Genomic DNA, 24,433 nt, shown 5'->3' with positions numbered 1-24,433 from the left:
AGATAACAAGGCAGAAACTGTCTCTTTTCTCTTCTGCTCGCTGCATTTCCCAACACACAGCCCTTCCCGCTCCCCCAGCAAGAGAAAGACACAATGCCAGCAAGGAGAGCTTAAAGGAAAAGGATAAATGGGATTTCTTGCTGCCGGAGCCGGTGCTGAGGGGTCAGGCAGCCTGTCCTGGGGCTGCATCCCAGGGCAGGCAGCTCGTTTGCTGGCTCAGCCAGGTATTTTTCTGCCCTGCTCCATAAGGATCCTGGTGGGATGTTGATTTGCCTCACACACACCTGGGCATCACTCTGGTTAGTGGAGTTAATCCGGGTTTGCACCAGCACAGCGGGAGTCGACACCGCAGGCCCCACAGCCCATCCTTCCTGCACCCCCCCCGACCCAGGCAATGCCTTGGGGAGCCCGTGCTGCTCCCCAGCGCTCTGGCAGCTCCCAGAGCCCCGCACTGTGTCCCCACTTGTCCTAACCTCCCCACGTACCCACCCAGCTCAGGAGCACCCAGCACCAGAGCGAATGCTAGCAGATACACACGCAGCTGAAGCCTGGTCCAGCCAGGGGGACCTGCTCAAGCATGGGCAGAGAGCTGCCTGCCCTCGCCTGTCCCCAGTGCCGCTCTGCCAGGAGCAGACCATGCCGGGCAGACCCAGATGTGACCCGCAGCCACCTGGACCCGCTCCCAGCGGTCACCTCTCGCAGCCCACACCAGGGCCCCCTCGGGACCACACTGTGGCTTCTCAGCACAACGTGCCTTTCTGGAGGTCCAGGGTTGTCTCTAACACCTCCCAACTTCTTCTAGGTGCTGAAGTGGATGACGGGTTATGTGCCAGGGCAGGTGGATCCAGTGGTCCCATTCCCAGAGGGGCTGGGGCTCTGGCTAGGGGAAGAGATGGCAAGGCAACCTGCCCTCCGCTCCGGCTCCCAGGGAGGTGCATGTCTTTCCAGTAGCAGCTGTGAGATCCTTTTGCAAAACTGAAGGGGCTGGCTGGATTACGTGTGCTAACAACGGGACCGAAGCGCCTGCGTTCCCCAAAGAACCAGTGATGGGTGGCCAGCTTTCCCTCCCTGGGGGTGATCCGCGTGTCCCACTGTCAGCAATCCTCCAGCAGGGAAGGATGCAAGCCCAAAATGCCAGCCCCAGGCTGGGGGCCTCAGCCAGGAGGCTGTCTTCCAGGATGTCAGCTGGAGCCCAGAGCTGCTACTATGGACAGGGCGATGCTCAGGGAAAAGGTGTCCCTGTTGGCCAGACCCAGCCAGCAGAGCTTGAGGGGGGTCTGAGAAGGGAATAGTCCATCCCCATGTCCCTAGGAAGTGGGACAGACAGGAAAGGGCTTTGAATGCAGCAAAGGAGGTTTGGCATCTCCATCTTCTGAGTTCTGTCAATCCAGGTTAGAGGCATTCTTTGGGAATGACCTCGGCAGGCAACACCTGCCTTGGGGCAGAGGGATGGAGCTGACGACTCATAATGGCCCTTCCAGCTCTCCGGTGACTCCAACTCAGCCAAACTCCAGGCAAAGGCCCATCCGTGTGTGCTCCAGGATGTCGGGGTGTTTGCAAGCACAGCCCAGGTCCCCAGTCCTGCGTGGGCACGGGGTGAGCTGCAGCCCTGTGAGGAAGCGGGGGAAGCAGTGGGACTTGTCGTTACATAGCTGGGAACAGGGACGTTTGGTGGCAATCACCTTCCCCAAGCAACAGTCCCCGTAAGGGTCCTCCTCGTGTCCCCGGGAGCCTGTGGGCACGGGGTCAGCTGGAGCGCAGCCTGCTGCCGGCTGCCCGCTTTCCGATCCTGTTGTTTGCCTCGGTTATCAGAGCCCGTGCAACTCCGTCCAGCCAGCGTGCACTAATTAAAGGCAAACAAAGAGGGCCTCATCACGCACGGACAGCCTTTTGGCAAGGCTGGAGGGAAGCGAGACGTGCTCAAAACCCGTTCTCTCCATGCTGTGGGGGACACTGAAAGAAAAACTGGTTGTTGGATGAAGCATCTTCATCCATGGCTTGCCAAGGCCGTGAGAGCTGCCTCGGCTTTACGCCACTCTGTCCTTCACCAGGGCCATGCACATCGCTGGATTAACACGCAGGTGCTGTGATTGCCTGGTGGGGCGGGGGATTAGCCCTCACCAACTTTTACAGATACTGCTTAGCAGCAGAGCTGCAGCACTGTTTCTCCTGCTTTAACGATGGTAAGGCAACATTAGCATCCCAAATCAAAGTCTCTCTGATTTCGGGTGGCTCTGAGAGAAATGTGTGCATGCACAGATGTTATATGTACATGCTAGTGCTTGTGGAGGTATGGCGAAAACCAGCTTAAGCAATGTGGTTTGGGGCTTTGCTTTTATAACCGCAACCATCCAGTCCAGATTAGAGAAGGGCAGTGTCCCTGGGAGGTGACGCAAGGCAAAAGGGCTGCGTGACCTGAAGGAGTCAGTCAGAGATGAACCACCTCTGGGGCACCGAGGATAAGCTGCCGGTTGGAAACTTTCCTGCCCTGAGAAGGAAAAGGGACAGAATCCAAAGCAAAATGCACGGAGCCTCCCGCTCCGCTGAGACTTCTTGTCAGATTTATGCATCCGCTGGGATGAATGAAAGGAAAATGGATATCGAAATGGCCCTTTGCTCTCAGCTGCAAGAGAGACCTCTGGCAAGAGCTCATCCAGCAGAAGGAAATGAGATCTCATTACATTAAGTATTAGCTGACGTGCTATCACATTGGACTTGTTACACCAGCTAAATGATGCCCCTCTTCAAAAAATAATTGGAAAAAATGTTGCCATAGACATAAAATACACAAGAAAAAGGCTGTGCTTGTGTTTCAGGGCTGCCTCGCACGGGAAGGTGGGGTTTGTTTGTGGTTATGTTCTCTCAAACATCAAAAACTCCCTGCCAATATGTCCTGAGCTTCACACACTTCATCTAACTACAGACATAGCAACAGATAAATACGCCACGACAAATTTGGTAATATTACTTTATTGACGGCCAAAAAACCCCAGATCACTCAAGACTGAAAGCCTGAACTCCTGCCAAACAGTCGCAAGCAGAGAGCCGAGATGAAAGATTTCGCGCCAGAAAAGGGACAAAAAATACTAAAACCCCCAAAAACTGGAAGGCCTCCACGAAGGTGAGGACTTGGCTGCAGAGCATCCTCAAAGAAGCAGAATCAGAGAGCAGAGACACGATGAAAGGGAAACAAATCACACTTGAGACAACTGGACGTTGCCGCTCGGGCGGCTGCATCAGCAGGACCAGAGGAGATCAGACAGGACCAGCTTGTCAGCGGCACCCAGCACCCCTTGTGCCGGCAAAATAAGTGGGGGGATTTGAAGTACCTATTTATGATGACTGGGGAGAGCACTGAACAGATTAAAGTTATATTTGCAGCTATTAAAAATGATCAGATTAGTGAAATCTAGAGACGAGAGAGAAGCTTCAGTGGGATCAGCCAAAGCTAATTAATTGGGCAGCGTGATGGGAGAAGGAATTAAGCATGGACAAGGAGAAGGTAAAGCATATTGGAAGGAACGACTTCAACTCTTCATAATCACTAGTGATTTCTAAATTAACTGGAAGCATGAAGGGAAAAAAAAGATGTGGGTGTATCTGTGGACAATAGAGTGAAAACCATCTGGTTAATGTACAGTGGTGAGGAAAAAAAACCCCAACATGCTGTCAGATTACTTTCATAGAAGGATACAGAAAAATAATAAAAATATTACAGTACCGTGTTGGTAGTGACTCAGCTGTTATGGATAAGCTGAGGTTTTCCAGTTAGAAGACAGATTCAGATCATTTATTGTGAAAAATACAGTTAAAAAAAGATAAAGTCTTCTGTAAAAGTGAAGCACTGAGCCCTGGAGCGCAGAATGAAGTTTCTAAGCATTTTCGAGGAAATGTGGCTGTTTAGGAGGCAGCAGTAAGCAAGGCGTAAGCTGCAGGTCCCTTACGAAACATAGCACCCAGCACCAGATTTTGTCATGCCTCTGATATGATTAGCACCTGATAACGCAGATGTCTCCAACTTCCCGTGTAGTTAGAGCTCCCGAGAGGCCCGTGTCTGCCATGTATTTGGATAGCATCCTTCTGGGATTAGTGTCGTTTTCCTCCCGCTCAGTAAACGTCGCCTCTGAGGCGGCTGAAGACTAAAATGCTTCAGCAAAGAGGAATCCGTGGGGAAGTCCCTTCCTACCTCCCCCTTGCCCCCCACTGCCCACGGCCCTGACAGTGTCTGGTGCGGCCATTTTGAAGCAGGGCTCTCTTCTTCCTACCCCTTGTTGGCAGTGCCGGGGCAGTACTCAGGCTGCCCGGTGCCGGGCACTTTTCGTAGGCAGATGGTGGATGAGGGAAGGCAGGTGCCTTTGGAAAGCTATTCAGAGCACCTGCATTCTGCAGTCATTAAGCTCTCAGCTGACACGCTGTGAGTAGCCGTTTTCCCCGGTTCAGCTAGGGAGCCTTGTTGGATGCCTGAAGTATGCGGCAGCATCTCCAGCCCCTCACAGTGTAGGAAACGTCCGTCCTCCCGGACAGTCGCTTGGATGCCCGTCCCACTTGGGAGGACAGGACACAAAGGTCATTATGGAAAAGGGCAAGTCCTCATAAGGGCAAGACACCTCCATGAATTCCAAATGTCCCCTTCAGAGCGGATGCTCCTGGACAACAGCCAGCCGAGGTATAGGCTGGGAAAGCGGGGGAGCAGTGCGGGATGTACAAGGATGCGGAGGGGAGCAAGGAGGGACAAGGAGGTGGGGTATGTGTATGGGTGGGTGCATGTCACATAGGGGACGTGTTCAGGCAAATAGCGGACATCTGGAGGACGAGCAGTTTAGGGAAGGGAACCCTATGTCCTGTCTAGCTGCTTTGCATCGCTCTGGCAAAGCGAAGCAGCTCTAAGCCCAGAATAGCTGGTCCATATGCTTTGGCTGCTTTCACCCACAGCCAGAGCCTTGTGGTAAATCTGGCCATGAAAGATAACAGTCCCTTAAAAGAACAAAGCTGAGCTGGGACTACCTGTCTGCCATGGATGACCTCGGTAGGGTCCTTCCCAGCCTGATGCACTGTGATTCTGCGACCATGTAGTGTTTGGATGGTGTCACCGAATGGCAGAGCTGAGATTTCTGTTGAAGGTGAAACTCCGAGTTATGAAGAAGATCGAGGGGAAAAAGCCACACAACCCCAAACCTGTACTCCCATTTAGCCTGTACCAAAAAAGCTCAGTGAGCTTCAGCTGTAACAAATGTAGATGTGTTTGGGCCAGGGCAGAGTTAAGGGTGTTTCAGACCTGTCTGTGCGCTTCTGCATCCTATTATGTTGAATTTAGGGCATAAACTGAAGACTTCACTCTGACATAATTTTTCCCAAGAATAGAAGTCCGTGACACGTGCTTGCCTGGCAAACCTTGCCCAGCTCTGATCAGGATGGAAGTGAGGTCAATGGCTGACGGACATGATTCAGCCTTCCTGCTACCAGGGCGGGTTCTGCTGCTGGTACCCACTGTGGTGCAGCCACTAGTCCCCGGAGCTTTGGAGGGCAAGAAGAAAATAGCAGGATTGAGCCGTGTTTTGAGAGGAGATGACAGAGAGCAAACTCCCCATGTGCCAGAGCTGGCTTTGAGCCAACAGGGTTCATCCTCTACTCCTCAAGGGCCTGATCTGCGATGCTTCACTTCTTCAAAGGTTCATCTACTTCTTTTTTTTCTTTTCCCTCTCATTTTTCAGAGTTGTCCTGCTCTGCCTAAAAAGGCCGTGTTGAGCGAGGATGTGTCCCAGCCTGTGCATGTGGGGACACGGGCAGCCGCGGCGGCTGGGGGCTCTCAGGCTGCCTCTGTCCCGCGATACGGCTATGGAGGGTTTAAGTCCAACCCCAGCAAAGACAGTGACTACCTGCGGTGGCAGTCACCTGCTTGAAAGCAGGTCGCCCACTGACTAATTGCTGAATAAAGTGTCTTTAGAGGCTGGCAGTCTGAGCCCTGGGGAGCTCCTCACTCAGCTGTCAGCAGGAGGCATGAAGCTGTACAACGCTGCCGAAGCCCAAGATGAAAGGCAGGCAGCAGGGTTAGGAAGAAGATATCAAGGAGCAGCTGTGTGAGCACCACAGCGACCTTCCCGATTTGTGCTCAGTCCCTTGCTGGCTCAGAGGAGGGGCGGCAGTGGGCTGCATCCCTGACTGGGGGATCCCGCAGCCTCCTGCAGACCTGCCAGCATCCCCCTGCCCTCTCCTGAGGGCTTGTGCTCGGCTCACGGGCAGCTGGGTGCACGGGGCAACCTCCACTTCATGGCTGGGGTGGGGAGCGGACCTCGCGCTGGGGGAGCCTCCCACTGCAAACCCCCATGCACACAGACCTGCGGATCTCGGGGCTTCTCCTTTTTTCCTCCTTCCTAGTATCACGCCTCTGGGGAAACTGGTTGTGAACATTTTAAGGAAATTCAGCTCGGCAAACAGGAACAGAAGGGCTTTGCCCCCCAAACACTTAAAAAATATTGAAATTCACTTGAATAAGCAAAAAAAGGCTGAACTGTCACGCATGAGGCACATGAATCATCTTCGGGGAGGAAAGTGATCCTGGCGATGTCTGGGCTTGAAGTAACGGTAGTTAACATTATAATGACTCATACCACATATGCGTCACATCGTTTTTCATTAAGAGCAGCATTCTGCTGTCCTGTGACTAACTGGAAGCTGGAATTGTGGTCCTAAAGCCTTGGGCTGGGACTTGTCTTGCCCATATGCTCTGGCTGAGTGCCAAAGGCATTATCAGCCGTCAAATATTAAATAATAACAATAATGATCCTCAGATCAAACACTTCATTCAAATGACAAAATGAGATGGGCTTTGGACCTGCCGTCCCCAGGGAGTGCCATGGTTTTAATAGGGAGAAAATGGATAAATTGAGGGCAGGCACCTCCAGAGAGGCCCTTCTTCTGCTCTCAGCTCATTAATGTCAAACCCGGCTCTGCAGCCCATTTCTGATCTTCAGACAAGGTCAAAATTTCCATTTTTGTCTCTCCACAGAAAGACCTTGGTTTCCTTTTCAATAACCCTATGGCTCCCTCAGCATCCTCCCAACAAATCTTTTGATCTGTGCAAATCCCTGCTAGCAAGCCACAGATGCCAGCTCCTGCAGCCTGAGCCACCCGATGAGCTTCACCCAGACCAGCCCATGTCCCACCAAGCCTCTTGGTTTGCCCATACTTGCCAGCGATCAAAGCTAGCACTGACCCTTCGCCCTGCAAAATGGGGGCCTGGAGGCTGGAGGAGTTTGGGGTGACAAGAGGTGGAGGGGAAATGGGGGGCAAGAGATGCAATAGAAGGACGGATGAGTCAGGGAGGGAGAAAGGCAGGGGGAGTCAGGGAATGAATTAGTGGCCACTAATTGAGGCCAACCTCAATTTTCTGAGGGCAGCAGCTGCAGCTCTTGTGGGCTCAGACCATTGCTCCTGGCCAGCCTTCTCCAGCATCTAAGCTTTGCTGCCCCGTGAGCTCAGTTTGCTTTCAGTCTGCTGGCAGGGGGGGGGGCGGAGTGCAGCAAGCCCACCCAAGGCGGTGCTCATGGATATTGCCTCTGCTCTGATGACAAAATGCTCAGATTATATGGAAAATTGATGAGCGGCAGGAGGAAATTGCCAGGAAACAGGAGGTGAAGGCGAGGAGACCCCCAGGAACAACCTGTCAAGGGAAAAATGGGAGAGATGCAGCTCTGGGATACGAGCCAAGGATGTGTTGAGCTGCCAAGGGGACAGTTTCAGGCTCCTACACCACAGCTGTGGTTTGTGGTAGCATAACTCCGCTTCCCAGAGGGCCACCGTGGGCTTCGAGGCACAACCGATGTCACTTGTTGGTCATGGTTGCCTTATCTCGGTGCTGGTAGAGCTACTGCACCCATTCAGGGCTGGAGCCCTCCCTGGGGGATTGCAACAAGCAGCCCATAAAGTGGGTGGTAGGTTGGCTGGCTTGCTACAGAAAGTGCTGGAGCCTGCAGAAGCTCACAGGCTGGCTACCACAAGACGTTGTGCAAACATCTCTGTGTGGCTGGGAAACACCCCTCCTGCTCAGACCTGCCTTGTGATAAGGCTCTGGAGAGCTTGGTCCATGAGATGGGTGGGAAGCCCTGGTGCAGAGCAGCGGCAGATACACTTACAGCAAGAGCGACTTCCTACGGGCATCCATGGAGTCTCATGTTCTCAGGGCAATGACTCCTCCAGGCTCTGGGCCTTGCTAAATCTTGTGCCATCAGCTTAAAACCGCTCTTCGTAACTAAATTGTCCTCCAGCATAATGACAGTGTTGGACCTGGGTGCGAGCAGAGCAGCCAAGGGATATGCTGGAGTTACCGTATCAAACTGCAGGAAGAGAAAAAGCACAATCTGGAAGATATCCGTGGTGCTAAAAACACTTTAGTCCCCTCCTACCTGGATAGTACAACCAGCCAAATAGATTTTTATCAAACTTTACAAAATATACCACCTGTGGGCTGAAGGAAGCAAAAGAAAATGCATCTCAGAGGGTACTATTTGTACGGAAAGTGATGAACTACCAAAAAGAAGTGCTTATAATTGAAGCTCCCTCTTGGTTATTGCAGCAGGCAAGGACAGTGCTCTCCCTGCTGAAGAGCAAGTGCTATCATGGGTGGTACTGATGCACCGTCTGAAATCCATAGCAGGCCAATAATCATTCACGTCAGCTGCTGAAGTACCTTGTAGGGGCTAGATTAACAGGAGGAAGAGTCTTACAAACCTTGGGAGGCGAGATTGCCTGGAGATAGAGACAAAAATACAATAGCAGTGGCGTTCAGAGGGAAACAGCAGTTGTATAAATTGCCCATTCAGCTTTGCTTCTTCAGCCCCAGGACAGCCCCTGAGCTGGACCTGTGACAAGGACAGCATCTGCAACCATTTTGGTACCGCACTGACTGAGACTAGCTCTGAGGTACTTTCACAGGCAGGCAGGCCGTGGTGGGGAGCTTTAATGTAAGGAGAAATAGCCGATATATTTGTTTTCTTGTGGATACTTGGCTGTAACAGCCAACTGTGCACGAAGTCTATGCAGCTGCTTGTTTTTCATTTGGGTCCCTTCTCAGGGTTGTAGATTTAGCTGTACCAGTAACTGCCTCAACCCCAGACTAGAGGCTGTTTGTAAACAGGAATGTATTTCAGTTGTTGAGCGTGCCAGGCTATGACATAAACGGTAATAGTTTGGAGGGACTGTGCCATAATCAATTGACTTAAGATACTCTTATCTGTGAGACATTTAAAGATGCAAACTCAAAAGCACATTTCTAAAAGGTGAGAATACAAAGTAAAAATGTTTTACAAGCCCCTCCGGCTCTCCAAAAGCCATCGATGCGTTTCTAATGCAACATGCCAAACCCAGCAGCACAAATAGCATCACGGCTCTCCTGAAGGGGCCTGCCTGCCTGCCCCTTTCCTCCACCAACCGGGAGCAATCCACACGTGCAGCCCTGTCTGCAGGGCAGACGGGAGATTTTGGGATGCTGAGGAGGTGGATTTCATGTGCTGGCTGTGGAGACTTCCAGAGCGGGGAGGAGAAGGACAACGGAGGGAAGTGCCTGGGTCTCCCCGTGGTTTGCGGTGCAGGAGGTAACACCTGGTGCATGATGTATCATCACTGAGCATGCTGTCCTCATCCACAACCCGTGAGACCACAGAAACTCAGCTTGACCTGAGCAGGTAAGGTCTAAAGACAAAAATGACCACGTAGCTTCTGGATTGAGCTGTCCCAGCCAGGGTCACCTCATAGCAGCACGTCCAGGACATGTGGCCAGACATCATTCCCAACCACAGCATCTCTCAGCTGTCTGAAGGTCCCATATTTTTAAAAACAAGACCCTGCTCCAGACCAATGTGCCAACTTTGCAAAGTTGCTCTAACTGGGCTCTTCACAGCTGAGTATCACTCCCCTGCGCTGCGCGCCACACCGGCGTGCTTTCGAAGCATGGGGGTCCTGCAGCAGCTCTGCTGGCCCTGGAAACCAGGGAGGTGGGGTACCAAAGAGTATTCCGTTTGTTTTCCTCCAGTTGTGCAATTTGCACAGACTTTACCCTGATTTACTGCATCCCCTGATGACCTTGTGAGAGCAGTAAACACCCACATGGCCATTTGGTTCAATTATTGCAATTCCTTCTCCACAGGGCTTCTCCATCACGCCTTGCAGGTTATTCTGGAAGCAGCAGCACACTGGCTTGCTGGCTGGAGCCACACTGATCATGTTATCTTCACTTCTGCTGCCTGTAAAGCACTGGATTGACCAGCTTGGCCTCACCGGTCTCTAAAGCCTCCACCGATGTTTATTGTGGATGTCCTAAAGTCCTGTTCTCCATCTGCACAGGAACTGCCAGCCAAATCTTCCTGTCAAACCTCTGTCCTCACCTTAGCCTACTCTGTTTCTTCAGCAGTGCTACTACAAAGCAAGAAGGTCTGGGCCTGGGAGACGCTGGACAGTTGGTATTATTCTTGTTTCTCACCTGGCCGCAATGTGGACTTCAGTAAATACGATTTTCAACACATGGAGATGCCAGTGACAGGCAATACGATGGCAGCAGGTATTGCATGGACACGAAAGAGGGAAGCGTGAGGTTTATATCTGGGATGCTGCACATAACGGCACAAAGCCAGCAGCAGAAGTGCCTTCCAGAGAGCTCGGAGCTTCCTGATCTCCTGGGTCAAGAGATCAAGAAAGGCAATCAGAAGCTAAACAGAAAAGAGAGGAAGGATAAAGTTAGGGAGGTGAGGATGAGAAGTTTAAACCTGATTCAAGAAGAAGCCAATGGAGAGAAAGCCACTGATGCCACGTCATGGTGACAGAAGCAGGTGCCATTGGGCATGGGCTGAAGGAGGCAGAGATAAAGGAGCATGGCTGGGGCTGCAGAGCAGGGGCTGTCAAGACATGACTTTGACCAGCACCTGGGTTAGAGCTAGGGTCATCCATGCGGTGGAGCAAGCCAGCCCCTAGGGAAGCCAGGCACAACAGATTGGTAAGTCTTGGACATGGGCTGAGTCTGCAGGGCGAGGGATGGAGGCTGGATGAAGGTGCCCACATGGGCTTCAAGCTTGGGTGGCAGAGAGAGGAGCATCACAGAAAGAATGTCACCCCGCTGGTACGGTAGGTTTTTAGCATTCTCCTCATCATCCCATTTTTTCCCTCCTGCTCTGCACCAGCTTCCTTTAATTTGCTCATTAAAGAGAGCTGGGTTATTACAACAAATTGTGGCATTTTCTCTTTAAACCTGCGAAAAAACTATAGCCCTGAAATTGCCCTGAATGATAATGGGTACAATCCTGGCTCAAGCAAGTTATTGGCAAGCTTCTCACTGACTCCTGCAGAGCCAAGATTTCACCTCAGACAGAGGCTATCTTTCAATTAAAGGTATTACTCTAAATATTCATTAAAATTCTGTTTAGTCCAGGCTCTACAAGGGGCAAACCCTGAAATTCATTAAGAGTTGTATAAAAAGCTGGTGCGAAGGACCACAGTCAGGAAAAGTGCCTCATTGCAGAGACTGAGGAATGCCACCAATTTAAGGCCAGGTCCGAGGAGTGGGACAACCTGGTGCTGGAGCCCACTGGGAACATGAGCTCCCAGGGTGTGAGGGGCTGTGGAGCTAGTGGGCCCCCCTCCAGCTCCCCATGGCTTTGCTCCTGTAGTTCCTTGCCTTTTCCAAGGGTCCCAGTGCTGAGGCCGAGGAGGGCAGGCGAAGGAGGCAGCATGGAGCTACAGCTGTGGCGAAGTGCCCAGCTAATGCCCTTGCTTCACCCTCTCTCCTTCCTTCAGCCTCCTTCACGTACCCATCCAGACACGGGCTCCCTCCTGTCTGCAGGTGCTTCCCCCATCTGCCATCCCCAGCAGCTCAGCCCACAGCCATGCCGCCGTCGCGGGGCAGCCACGTGCAACTCCATCCCCTTCACAGCACTTTGGCCTCTGCTTGTGCAGCAGGAGGGCACCCAAGATGCCCCAAGTCACCCAGGGGCCACCCTATTCCTGAAGAAAATCAGCCCCGGTTCTGCACTTCACCCGGCAAGATCCACCGTCCCCGCTACCACCTGCGCTTCATTGCACACTTGTGCAAAGCCCCACGGGCTGCTTGTGACTTACCGCTGGCATCTGATGGCGCTTTGGGCTTCAAAACCCACGCTCACTGAGCCATGGAGGGAACACCCTGAGAAGCTGCCCGAGGGTTTGCAGTTACCTGCCTGGAGACGCAGCCCCTCTGGCAGCGAGCAGGCAGCTGGCAGGGAGAGCCGGTGCTCGCAGCGCTGACGTTAGCGGCTGGGATAAAAAACCTGCGGGTTGCCGAAAGGAGAAAATGGCTCGGGGGCTGGAAGAGAGAGAAATGAAATGGAAGAAGATGGGCAGGTGAACTCTGCAAGGACCACGCCATGCCGCAGCAGGAGCGCGGGGTGCTTCTGCAGGTCAAGGGCTGGGATCAAGTCACAGGATTAGAGACACTTGGCCAAAAAGCTAACGAATCACCTCAGTCAGGGAGCTGAATCCCAGATATCATAGTGTTTTCTGACCCCCAAATGTGAACCGAAGTGCCTTGGGTCTGTCTTTTAGGTCACTTTAATTTCAGTGATGGCGTCTTGGATTCTCTGCCTGTATTTGTGGATGCTGTGATTTTATATGTGTTTTCATGAGGCTTATATAACTAAAAAATATGCCTTCATCAAGTAAGTATCAGTGCATTTTTCACAGGCTGCAGCTTTAGGTGGTTGCTCGACTTCCATGAGAAGCCCTGCTCGGCCACATGTTAAACAAAAAATTTTTCTCAGTCCCTTGTGTTTCTCTGCATCTGTTAATTCCTTTATTTTTATTTCTAAAAGCTGCCCCATCAGGCTGGATGAATCCTAAACCTCTGTCCTCTCTCTCTGCATTCTGCAACCCAGATTTAACCCTACGAGCACCGCTGCCACCTGAAGCCAGAAGGCAGGCTGCCAACAGCCCCCGCTCCCTCTCCTCCCAAACATCAGCTACCTTCCCCAGCCGTGAAATATTGCTGGATGAAATACGTTAGGTTCCCTCGATCAATAATCCTTCAGTACTCCTGAGCGCCAGGGAAGCAGCCAGCTTCCCCCTCTTCCAGGTAATTACTGGAGAACTGTTCTCCTGTATCCCCCGTTGCCCTCCCAGATCCTGTTTCTCTCCATCCTTCCCTTTTCCCTCTGTTGTTTCCAAAGTCTGGCACTGTTCTTCCTTGTGTTTGTTGTTTTATTTCCCTAACTGTGCTCATATTTCTCTTACTTCTTGCTCTCTACCTCTTCTCGCTTTCTTCTTCCAGCCTCTCCTCTCTGCTTCCTCCTTACTTCTGTCTCTTGGTAAATTGTTTACTGTCATTTACAACTGTAACCATGATGAAAGACCCGAGATGTTGAAATAGCAGGCGCTGGTTCCCCCCCTGCCCCTTCCCTCCTCCCCTCACACCACAGGCATATTTCATTTTTCCTGCTCTCCTGCAGCCAGAGCAGCGGAGCTCCAGCGTGCCCAGGGACCATCCGCATCGTGCCAGCAGATGCAAAAGTGATGAAGGATGGCAGAAAGGGCCAGCTCCCCCAGCTAAGCTCCTTCGGGGAGCCGTGATGATACATCTGGAGCAAGGTGAGGGCTGGCTCTCGGAGTGCTTTCCACCCAGGCATCGCCAAGTGGTCTGCAGTGATAGGCAAATCGCTTTATCTCTGTGACACAGACGGAGAAGCTGAAACAAATCACTGGGCTCTGTAACGAGTGAGAGGGACACAAACAGAGTGGCCTCGCCTTTATGCTTTGAAGGAAAATATCATGGAAGGGGACCGGCCCTGGGGACCAACCGTAGCTGAGCTTGACTCTCCCGGTGGGAGCAGTAACAAACCTTTTCACTGCAGATCTGGAGTCTGAGATGTAAAATTCAGCCCAAAGTTTGACACTCCTCTACCTCCAGCCTGCAGGGAACCGACTCGCAGGCAGCGTATGCAGAGGCTGGACCTTGGCCGCAGCACACAGTGGGGGAAGTCCAGGGGGAAGAGCCCTTTAACGGGGAGAACAATGGAGCATAGCTGCAAACCCCCTCAGAAGAACACAGCGATGGATAGGACCGTGGCATGGCAAAGGCCATGAGAGACAGGCATAGCTCACATAGCCCTGCACAGAAACTCCCACCTTCACCTTCACCCAAGCCCCAGGGAGCAGGTACGTTTATTGGAAGTTGATCCAAGCAGCCCCTGGGCAAATCCAGCTCAGCATCTCACCTTGGCCATGGCTACAGGTCAGGCCCCACAGAGCCACCAGCTCTCCTCCTGCTCATTCTGTTTGTCCTTGCTTTAAAGGAGAGGTTTTTACTTGTCTCTCCTCTTGAAATACCTGTGCTTGTTCCTACATCGCATGTGTCATTCTTGATGATCTCAGTAAATCAAAACAGGTAGCCAACTGTTGGCTGAACATTAGCCGTGCAGGAGATGCTTTTCCAGTGGTATAAGCTGTTTCGATAAGATAATGAGAAATTAGTCAAGCATTCACAAACAGATGCTCTTCCTTCTGAAGAACACAGGGCTTGCTTCATTGTTTGAACAAATCTTTCTGCTAAGCTGTTGCTAGCTGCTAAGGTGCTGATTTGATGTGACACGTACCATTCATCTTCATAACAGTTTCCAAGTTGGGTGCTACAAACTGAGGTCTGCCGTCACCCATGGGCTGTTTTGGCCAAGTCAGATGCACACCCTAGCAACTGCCTTCAGTGAATGGAAAAGAAACTTCTTGAGCTGGTCCAGGAGACCACCACACACTCCGTGTTTCAATGGCTCCCCACCACTCCTCCTGCAACGCCACTGGGCATCTGGCCACCGCATGTGAGACCCACAAAGCCCAGATCAAAGCCGTTGCCTTTCCAAAAGCATCAGAGGCTTCCCAAGGATTCAGGGTAATTCTGCTTTTGGAAAGCCAGTCCTCTGTTTTCTTTCCTCTCTGGAAAGCACACCAGCTCTCTGCAAGGATGCGGTGTGACATGCATACGGCGGGTCATCTTCATGGCAGTGGCCCAGGGATGTGGAGACCCTATCAAGGATGGACACCTAGAACCAACATCTCCGGCCATCTCCAGTAATGGAGTGAGCAACTCAGTGTCTTCTCAAGAGGGACAACTCAAAAAAGCAGGTCGGTGTTGGCTCTACCACGCAGTATAGTTTCGGTCAGCCTTGTCCTGGTCTTTGTAGGGAGGAATGAAATAGTGGAAAATTTATCATAGAATCATAGAATAGTTTGGGTTGGAAGGGACCTTTAAAGGCCGTCTAGTCCAACCCCCCTGCTGTGGGCAGGGACATCTTCAATTAGATCAGGTTGCTCAGAGCCCCGTCCAACCTGACCTTGAATGTTTCCAGGGACGGAACTTCCAAGACTTCTTTTTGTATTTCAGGAATCCCTGTGAAAAAAGACTGTATTCCAAAACAACATGCATTTCTGGAATGAGCGCAAACACTGGAGTTTGGAGGCTCAGTGGCTTCATTCATATGGTTAAAGTTGATAAATTGATACCTGTGCTTGTGAATCTGAAAGCTACATGTCTTCACAAGGGGTCTGGGTGCACCCAGGCTTTCAGGACCCTTATTTTATATCTGGCAGGCACTAGTGGTTTATTAACACATTTACTCTTGTCCAGCCTCTTGCTCAAAGCTTTATACATCAAGGACAACACCACCGCAGCACAGACCCATGCTGCTGGCTCCCTGGGCTCTCGTTCCTAGGCTTAGCACAGCTCTGTGCTGCTGAAATCCTGGCCACTTGCAGAGAAGTAGAGAGTGCCAATATATAAAAAAAGAGGTTATTCTCCTGGATTTACAGTCTCTCCAAAATCTCTACAGCTCTTACACCAGCTCTTTTTTTTTTTTTTGGTACAAGCATGCAGAGTGGGCACTGCTCATTCACTGTATGACGCTACAACCCAACCCATTCTTCTCCTTCAAGGTTGCACACTCAAAGCTCTAGTTATTCAGCCCCACTTCTCTTCCTGGGATGCTGTATTTATTCCTGGTTGTCTTCTGACTATCAAAACAAATTTGGATGTGAACTCAGTGATGGACATCATGGGGCACAGGAAACAATTATAAGGAGCAGAAATAGTCTACATACACAGCGGGAAGAGCTCTCTGATTCAGAGCCCTTATTGTAGATCAGAGGCCATCAGATTCAAAGTCCTATAGACCATCAGAGACTGTGTAGTCTCTGGATTTCCTCTGAAACATGTCTTGGCAAGTAGAAAAGGACATGTCTGTCATATAAATCAATTTATTTAACCCTTGCCAGTCTGGGGTGGATGACTGTAGTAGAAAGAGGGGTGTCTAAAGCTGGGGCCAGGTTAAAGTGGGGCACAAGGATTTTTACATCTGGATTCTGCGGCAGCAACAGATGACTTGATTAGGACTGGTGGGGGAGCTCCAGGGCTGGCTGGACTATTTGTGTCTCGGCCCTGAAAATGCACCCTCAGTCATTTTCAGAAAATGAAATTGTCTAGTTCTCTGTCCACAGGCATCTTCTCACTCACTGATTTCCCTTGTACACTGGTGAAACAGCCTTAGTAGGCAAAGGGGTTCATCAGTTAGGACACAACATACTCTGAAAGTCGTTTCTGATCAAAGCCATTGCCTTTCCAAAAGCAGAATTACCCTGAATTCTTGGGAAGCCTCTGATGCTCTGAAAATGTATATGACCAGATTGCTCTTCGCGGCACTGATTCCTCCCTGGCTCTGCAGTGCAGGAGGCAGGGGTCTGATTTCTTCACCTGCTTTCCTGATTCTGCCTCTATCCCCAGTGCAGGAGCCATCCTTTCCTGAGACCACTTCCTTGGGGCGTGCAGATGCATTACCTGGATCTGCTTTCCAATGCACAGTTTGCACCAAACCCAGTGCTTCTCCACCAGCCATCACGGTACCTGAAGAGACAGTCCCTCCTCTGCACTCCCGTTAGAGGACATTGTTGTTTCCTCTCTGCTTTTTGCCGTCAGAGATTTGCACACCTCACTGCCCCAGCCCAGCAACTCACCAAAGCCACGACACGTTTGTGAGGCCCATCAAAGCCGTGGGATTAGAGCCTTCACAAGGCACCAGCTTTCTGCTGAACGCACCCCCAATTTCGCCTACAAATCTGCAGCAGCAACGACCCAATTTTATCTCTCTCCGCCACTCAACCTTAGACAAGAGTGTGGGATTTATTATGCTGGGACATGTGCTCCTAAGCGTGAGGACGTTGCTGTTATCAGCACTTGACAGGCCATCAAGAAAACATTGCTGTCAAAGTGACAAGCCAGCAGTTAGCATTTCCACAAACCCCTCTTTGCCTGTAAACAGCAGGAGGAGTGCAGATCCCGCTCACGAAAATGGTGTCTCCAGGGCCTGGGGGGAATCGCCAACCCGCGCCCGGGACAGGACATGGGTCCCAGCCCCGCAGCATCGCTGCTGGAGGACGAGCAGCTTCTGAGGTGGCTGCTGTGCGCTGCCGCAGGTGGGAGGCAGCCCTGGCCGCCTTGTAAAGACTTTTTTGGTTGGTGAGGGGTAAAGATAATCAGTGTGGTGTGGCTGCCCACCATGTCTGGACCCTATTTTTGGAAGAACGTGTATTAGGCTTGAACAACCTCTAAGCACAGCAGGAGAGGACTTGGCATGGAGCATTATGCCCATGGGCTTCCTACTCTGGGTGTTACCTGGGAGTGGCTCCCAGCCAGAGGTCACATCCTTTATTTTTTTTTTATTAAAGCAAATTCTTTCTCCTTAAACCTTTTTCAAGATTTTACACCACAGTTCTCGGCACACCATTTTCCCTGACGACGCAAACGCTCCTACACCATGGCCCCGATTCCTTCAGATGAGGATGCCCCCGCCAGCAGCAGCTGAGGGGCCGTCACACATGCGGCACTGCCAGGCTGACAGACGGGAGGTCACCCGCAGTTCTTTTGCGAAGCAACCCACATGCATTATTTAGAGCGAAGCCCAGACTGACGCCTCCCTTGTGTGCTCTTGAGCCAGGCTGGTCTAAAATGCAATTGTTTGAAATGTCATGTCAGGAGGACCTTTACCAGCAAGCGCTGTGTGCGAAAAAGAGCAGTTTTGGCAACACGTGTGTGTTTCAGCTCTTTTTAGGGGCTGGTCTCTCGGAGGAATAGGCTGTCTCCCTCACTTTGTGCCTGTTTTCTGTGGGCCAAGCCAGTTCATACCTGTTCGGTTGCTTTTGATAATGTATATGGGGTTTCCGTCTGAAATGAAACCAGTACATGGGATATTTCCCTGAGCATTTAAAGTGCTCTTCCACCAAAGGACTGGCCTAGGGTTTCAAGGTATTGAATCGCTCCCTTTTGTTCACAGGTATTTTTGCTCTAATAATGTGTCACAAAGTAATGAAAAAAAAAAAGAAGGAAAAAAAACGCTTGAGTCCCTCTTGTGACTCGGATATTAAAGACAGGTTTTAGCACCTCATTCCTTCCTCCCAGAAAATCCTTCCTCCCTGTGAAGTGCTTTGGTGAAGTGCCCAGAGGTATTAAAGGACAAGGGATGCTTCACGACCCTGGGTCCAAATGAGCCCCCCAGGCTGGAATTTGATCACAGAAAATCAGGAGCTGCCTATTCCTCAAAATTAGGTTTTCTCCAGCCCATTGTTTCCATCCAGGCAGTGTTGGCAGCGTCAGGCAGGGCACGGCGTAGCCTCGGCTCAGCCGTAGGTGGGCTGGGGGTGAGCAGAAGCCTGCCTCTTTAATGGGGAAGATAACCCAATTAATCCCATTCAGACTCAAAGCCTACCATCAGAGAAAAGTGGAGAGGTCAGTGGAGAACTGCTCTACGTAGCTACATTTTTACTGTATTAGTTTCCCTGCTGCTCAGTCCGAGGATTCACAAGCAAATCCATTTTGCAGCTAACATTTTTAGAAAATGGTGGGAACCACCTCAGCGAAAGTCTGCATCGCCCAGTGTTGCTTTTCCCAGGAACAAGGTTACCTCTCCAGGGTGGTCTGCTGGTGCTGGCGCGCCTGAGTCCGACAGGTATTTCACTGAGGTTTTCCTGCTGGGGCTGGCTCAGGGTAAGTGCCGAGCATCCCGCCGGAGCCGCTGGTCCGGGGCAGAGTTCCTACCCTCCTGACTTATGTCAGAGAGCAAAGATGCTGGGTTTTCCCCCAAAACCTTTCACACAACCTCAGTCAGAAAGGAAAGGCTCCATATATCACTCAAAGTCAGGAATTCAGAAGATTAGGGAAAAAACCTGTTGATCGCTATTTCTATCAATTAGATACAGATCAACTTTTTCTGCCCTAAATGAACAGGCTTCTCTTTCTTCCCTTGCTAATGCAGAAGTTTGCAAATCCCTCCCTGAAAATGGTTTCCCAGTTAACTGGTGACGGAATGCATGTTAGCTGCTGAAGTGCATTGAATTATTTTGCACTTTTTATTGGCATTATTAAAAGGTTGGGGAAAAAAAAAATATAGCTGTCATCTCGTGAGGCTGAGGCTTGGCTTCTACGTGCCCAGTGTTTCGGCTGTTCTCAGGCCAACCACACGGACCCTGTGAAGGCAGCACAGGGCCCAACGGCTCGGGGAGGGCAGCAGAGCTGGCAGGGGCCGTTTCCCTGGCTCCATCTGAACATCCTTTTTCTGCCGCTGGTGTGGCGATCTGTGAAGGTGCTGGCTGTAGGAGCTGCTGTCACAGGGCATGTCCCTGGTTTCCAGCCTGCAGAAGCCTTTGCCATCACCTGTGTTTGGAAACACAGAGTTTACCAGCCAAAGCCGTCGCTGGTGCCTGCTCCCCGTCCCAAGAGGGGCTTCGGTGAACCCTTTGGGTGCTGGGAGGTGCTGGGAAGGATCCAGGAGACTGCGGGGAGGACTGGCACCCTTCGCCTGCTGCCCAGGATGCGCAGGGCACTGCATGGCACACCGGCCCCGGGAGGTGACCCCATAAGGGCTATAGGAGCTGGGGACCGGGGCACAGGAGTGGCTTCGGCAGGGCCACTGGGACAGGAGAGCCCTGGCTGGGGGAGTGGGGGGAGAGATGCAGCGGACTTGCGGGAACAGGGGGGTGCCGGGGAAGTACGGCAGCGAGTGAACAGCGAGGTGCAAGGGGAGGGGAAGCAAAACTTGATCAGGGCCGCTCTGAGCATCTAAGGAGCAGCCAAGTCCCCGGTGGCTGATGGCACTGTCCCCGACTCTGTCTTTAGCCCCACCGCTGCAGGAGCCCAAGCTGCAGGCACCCCTCCTGGGAGCTTGCTCAGCCTGCAGAGGAGTGCCAAGGGAAGGGCACCTTACCCCTCCTTACCCCAGCGCCTTGGGGTGCAGGGATGGCTACGGGGGTAACGGCGAGGGGCTGCAGCCATTGCAGCACCTGGTAAATCGATGCCAGGGCTTCTCTCCAGCGTGACTGTGAGCAAGAAGATGCAGGAAGGACTCTTCTGGGATGACTCCATTTGTCTCATTTTTATCTCTCCTTTGCTACCTTCCCCTATCACTTCTCCTTCAAGAGCTCTTTCTCCGGCTTATCTCCCTTTTCCCCTTTCTGTAGGACTCTTGTGTCCTTTCTCCCACCTTCTGGTCCCATCTTTCTTTCTCCTCCTCTGGCACCTCCCTTGCCTCCATGCCCCCATCCACGTCTGGAGCTTCCAGATGTCCACACACCAATGCCGCACACAGCCAGGCCAGCTTTTCTGATCCTCCCTCACACTTAACCACACCATTGCTGACTTCCAAGCGGCAAGGAGGAGAAGATGTGGGAATGGAGAAAGGCTGGAGCTGGGTGATCCAGGCATTGGATGCTATTGGACAAGGCTCAATTCTGACCTGGGACGGGAAAGTTGCTTCATTGCCATCAGCTTTGAAGACAAGCTAATGTTTGATGGCGAATCTGTTATCTCAGCTTAGCAAGTACAGAGCAGAGCACCTGCAGCTTGGGGTGCCCCCAGTCCAGGCTGAAGTGGAGGACAGCTCTGTGGCCACTTGAGGGGGATTTCTGGACATGTCCTTGGTGGGCAGCAAGCTGCAAAGGTCCTGCCTGCCAGCCTGACCTCCTTAGCTCCCCACCCCAGACCCCTTTCTGGGTCGTGCTGACCAGGAGAGCACATGCTTCGGTGTTTTTTTGGCTGGTCCTGTGCGGGGCACTGGGTTGAGGTGCCCGCCGGGGCAGGGCCACCCTGCCGCCAGCACACTGCTGACTGTGTGAGTTCCCATGGCTGGCCCCGCCAGCCCCTTCACTCACACTTATTGGAAAAAATAATTGGATGGATTGGAATGCACCACCGTTTCACTTAACAGATAAGAAATTTCATATCTGTCCTGATTAGGGGCCAAGAGATAGGAGCTCGCTCCAGAGCCAGCAGCAGAGGCAATTTTATTTCACTTCTGCTGACAGGGGAAAAAGTTTAAGGGGCTGAGCACCGCTGCGGTTTGCTGCATTAACGTCCTGCCTCTTGCCGCAGGGGGGACCTGCCTGCTCCTGGCAGGCATGGGGATGCTCTGAGGAGCTCAGCAAGGGAGGCATCGTGCCCCCAAAGAGCCCCATGCAGTGTCCAAGCACAGCTGGCTGGCATCTGGCGGTGAGCACAGCATGGGGGCTCAGGGTGGGTGTGAGATGCTCATCCTCCTGCTCAGCACCTGGAAGGCAAGGGGGTCCCGAGCCCTCGCTGCCTGCGTCGGCAGTGCCTGCCACCCCACCACCTCTGCTCCTTCATCAACAGTGCAAAACACACAGACTGGTAAAGAAAATCAGAGTCAAGCTGAAGCCATCACGGCACATGGGTCTGTTTAAGCTGGCAACAGCTTGGCTGTCACCCTGTGTCAGGAGTAACACTGCTATGATGTCTTTGGTGCCTCATTTCAGCGCAACAAAAGGTCTTCACTAGAGGTATTGCCTAAATCCCCCAGGACCGAGGTCCCCACAAGTCCCCCTGCTTTCTGGCTGTCTTGCTGCCACGGGCCATGTGAAATAGGCTGTGTCACAGCACAGCCAGCTCTTGCAGACAGGCAGGGACATGTGCGCTTGAGCATCTCTGTCCTCAGCAGTGGTCGGAGGTACCCAGTAGGTCAGTGTACTGACCAGGGAGGTTTGTGGTAGGCTGGATGCCCCTCGTCACCCAAAGAGGCCGGCTGGCGGGGAAAGCGGAGGTCCTGGCAGTCCCAGCAGCCAATGGGGCAAAGCTCAAATGGGGAAAATTTGGGCAACTTTCCAACTCTCCAACCAGAGCTGGAGCAGGTGAGTGTGCAGGTATGAAGAGGAGGCATGAAGAGGAGGATCTTTGCCGGTGCTTAGACTGAAACCAGTAAAGTTATTAATTGCCATCAGCACGATGAGCCAGTGCGGGATGCTACGCTGTGCTGGGGGGAAATGGCATCTGACGTCAGGGTGGCGAAGTCAGGAGGAGATATAAATGATGGTGGGTTTGAAGTTGGTCCTTGAACACAGGGTCCTCAGTGTAAAAGTAGTAGTAGTAAAAAGCCAGGGAGCAGTGAGGAGGAGACCCGTGCAACACTGAGGACGTGTCCACTGGTTCCCTGATGGCACGAACACGTGGCACGCGGACAGTGCTGTCAGTCCTCATGACTTCATTCAAAAAAAAATGGAAGAGATGATTGAAAATCTCCTGCGTACTGGGAGGCTTTTGGGGGGTAGAGCTGAGATGAACCAGGGGTGGAGGGCCCAGTGATACGTGTCCTCCTGCCGTCAGCCAGGACCAGGTGCTGGTGTTCACGGGAGGAAACTGGGGAGATTTCACCTCTCTTACAAAACTGATGTTGAGTTTTTAAATCAATAGCTTCACCTTCTAAAATGTTCCAGAAGAGCCTGTAACGATTTTTAATCTATTCTAAATGTCAGAACAAACAGCATTTTCTTCCAAAAGGTTTTGCAGACAGCGGCGCTGGGAGCCAGGTGGGCAGTGAGCAGAGATGCTCTGCCTCTCCATCCCTCTGCTCTGGGTTACACAGCTGCCACGGCAGCCACTGCGCACCCAGCCGTGGCCCTTGGCTGCTGCAAGGAGCCTTGGCCCGGGCCACGGGCAGGACCCAGCTTTATTTCTTCGGCTATTTTCTGTTAAAGCAGGAATAGCTGCAGAGAGAAGACCTGTGCCCTGGAGTGAAGCTTTATCACAATCTCCTCCTGTTACGTATGGCTTAGCTTGGAGCAGCCAGGCCCTGGGGGATGTCTCAGCCCCCCAGAAGGGAAGGATGTTAACTCTGAAGCCTGCTTTGACTTAAGGAAAAAGTCCCTGGCAGCTGTCAGGGCTGAGAGGTCCTCAGGGCACACGTCACGCTCCCACTGCCTTCCCGCAGCCACTGGTTTGGGAGAGCTGGCGTCAAGCCTGTTGCAGTGAGACGAGGCATTCCCGGGAGCGAGCTGCTTCAGAGGAGATGCTTTCAGCAGTCCTCCGGTCCCTCTGGGGATTTGCAGATAGCTCGAGTCACATCTGCTGCTTGCTTTTTTCTCTCTTACCTTTGCAGATGCATTTTCTTCACACTTCCTCCGCCAAGGCCCTCCTTCCCTCCTTCCCGCCTCCAGGCTGTGGGAGCAGAAGTGGTGAAGATGGGAGAATGCCGAATTCATAGAAATAGGTCAGAGACTCTCAGGTCTCCCAGTGTGCCAGAAGAGGTTATTGAGATGGGGGAGCGTTAAGCTATTTAAGCCATGAAATGATGCAAAGGTCCCTGCCTGGCACCGGCTTTGGTCACCCTCCCACCTCAAGGGCATACCTTGTAAAGATCTGCTCTATCAAGCTGGAAACAAGCCCGGACAGCCCAGCCCCGCCTGGCGTGGGCAACTGTGAAATCTCCCCCCCGCCATGCCCTTAGCCTCTCTGAGGTGCCGTGGGCCTGGGGCTGGAATGGGGGGAGGGTGTGGGCAGCCAAAGCCGTACCGCAGCTGGTGCCCAGAGCAGAGGTGCCGCGTGAGACCGGAGCTCTCAGCTACGCTGCCGTTGTAAATGGCAATTTCCTCTTGACATCTAATCTCGCTGCTGAAAAGCATCTACACTTGTCAGTAGGCCAGGCAGGGACGCAGTATTCTGTGCCTGTGCCGGCTCCTACCTCTCCGACCAGGGAATCATGCACTTAGGCTCTCCAAGAGTCCCCTTTCGGGAACGGGATTATGCCAGAAACCTCTGTGTTTCTCTTCCCCACGCTGCACGAGCTATTGAAGGATGGCTCTGGCTTATTTATAGTTCCTTTCCCCACCATGATATGCTAAAAATGATCAGGGCCCAGTTTTCACCCCTGCAGCAGAGCCGTGGCTTGAGCCAAAGGCAGGAGCAGGCACATTGACCCCCGGGTACCTGTGCCACCCTTCCCACCGCGGGCAGAGAGGTGCTGGCAGGAGCCGGGTTGGGGTGAAACCCCAAGGCAGACACGTGGAGCTGCCCTGGGCACGGCTGGGACCTGCCCGGCTTGCGCCGAGCATCCCTGGGCAGCTCCGCTCCCTGGACAGCTCTCCAGGCTCTGCCCGGCAC

The 24,433-nt window shown here is 52.4% G+C and overlaps 1 long non-coding RNA gene across 1 annotated transcript; it reads right to left on the bottom strand.

Annotated features, from left to right (window-relative positions):
* Positions 1–18,421: 18,421 nt before the first annotated feature.
* Positions 18,422–24,011, bottom strand: LOC142082876 (uncharacterized). The gene is made up of 3 exons (XR_012673875.1): positions 23,682–24,011; positions 23,425–23,491; positions 18,422–19,702 (listed from the first exon to the last, which is right to left on the bottom strand). It is a non-coding gene; the product is annotated as an uncharacterized LOC142082876 (long non-coding RNA).
* Between the last annotated feature and the right edge of the window lie 422 nt (positions 24,012–24,433).

This window comes from Calonectris borealis, chromosome 5 (genome assembly GCF_964195595.1).
Source record: "Calonectris borealis chromosome 5, bCalBor7.hap1.2, whole genome shotgun sequence".
Lineage (NCBI taxonomy): Eukaryota > Metazoa > Chordata > Aves > Procellariiformes > Procellariidae > Calonectris > Calonectris borealis.
This window is presented reverse-complemented; position numbering and strand designations above follow the sequence as displayed.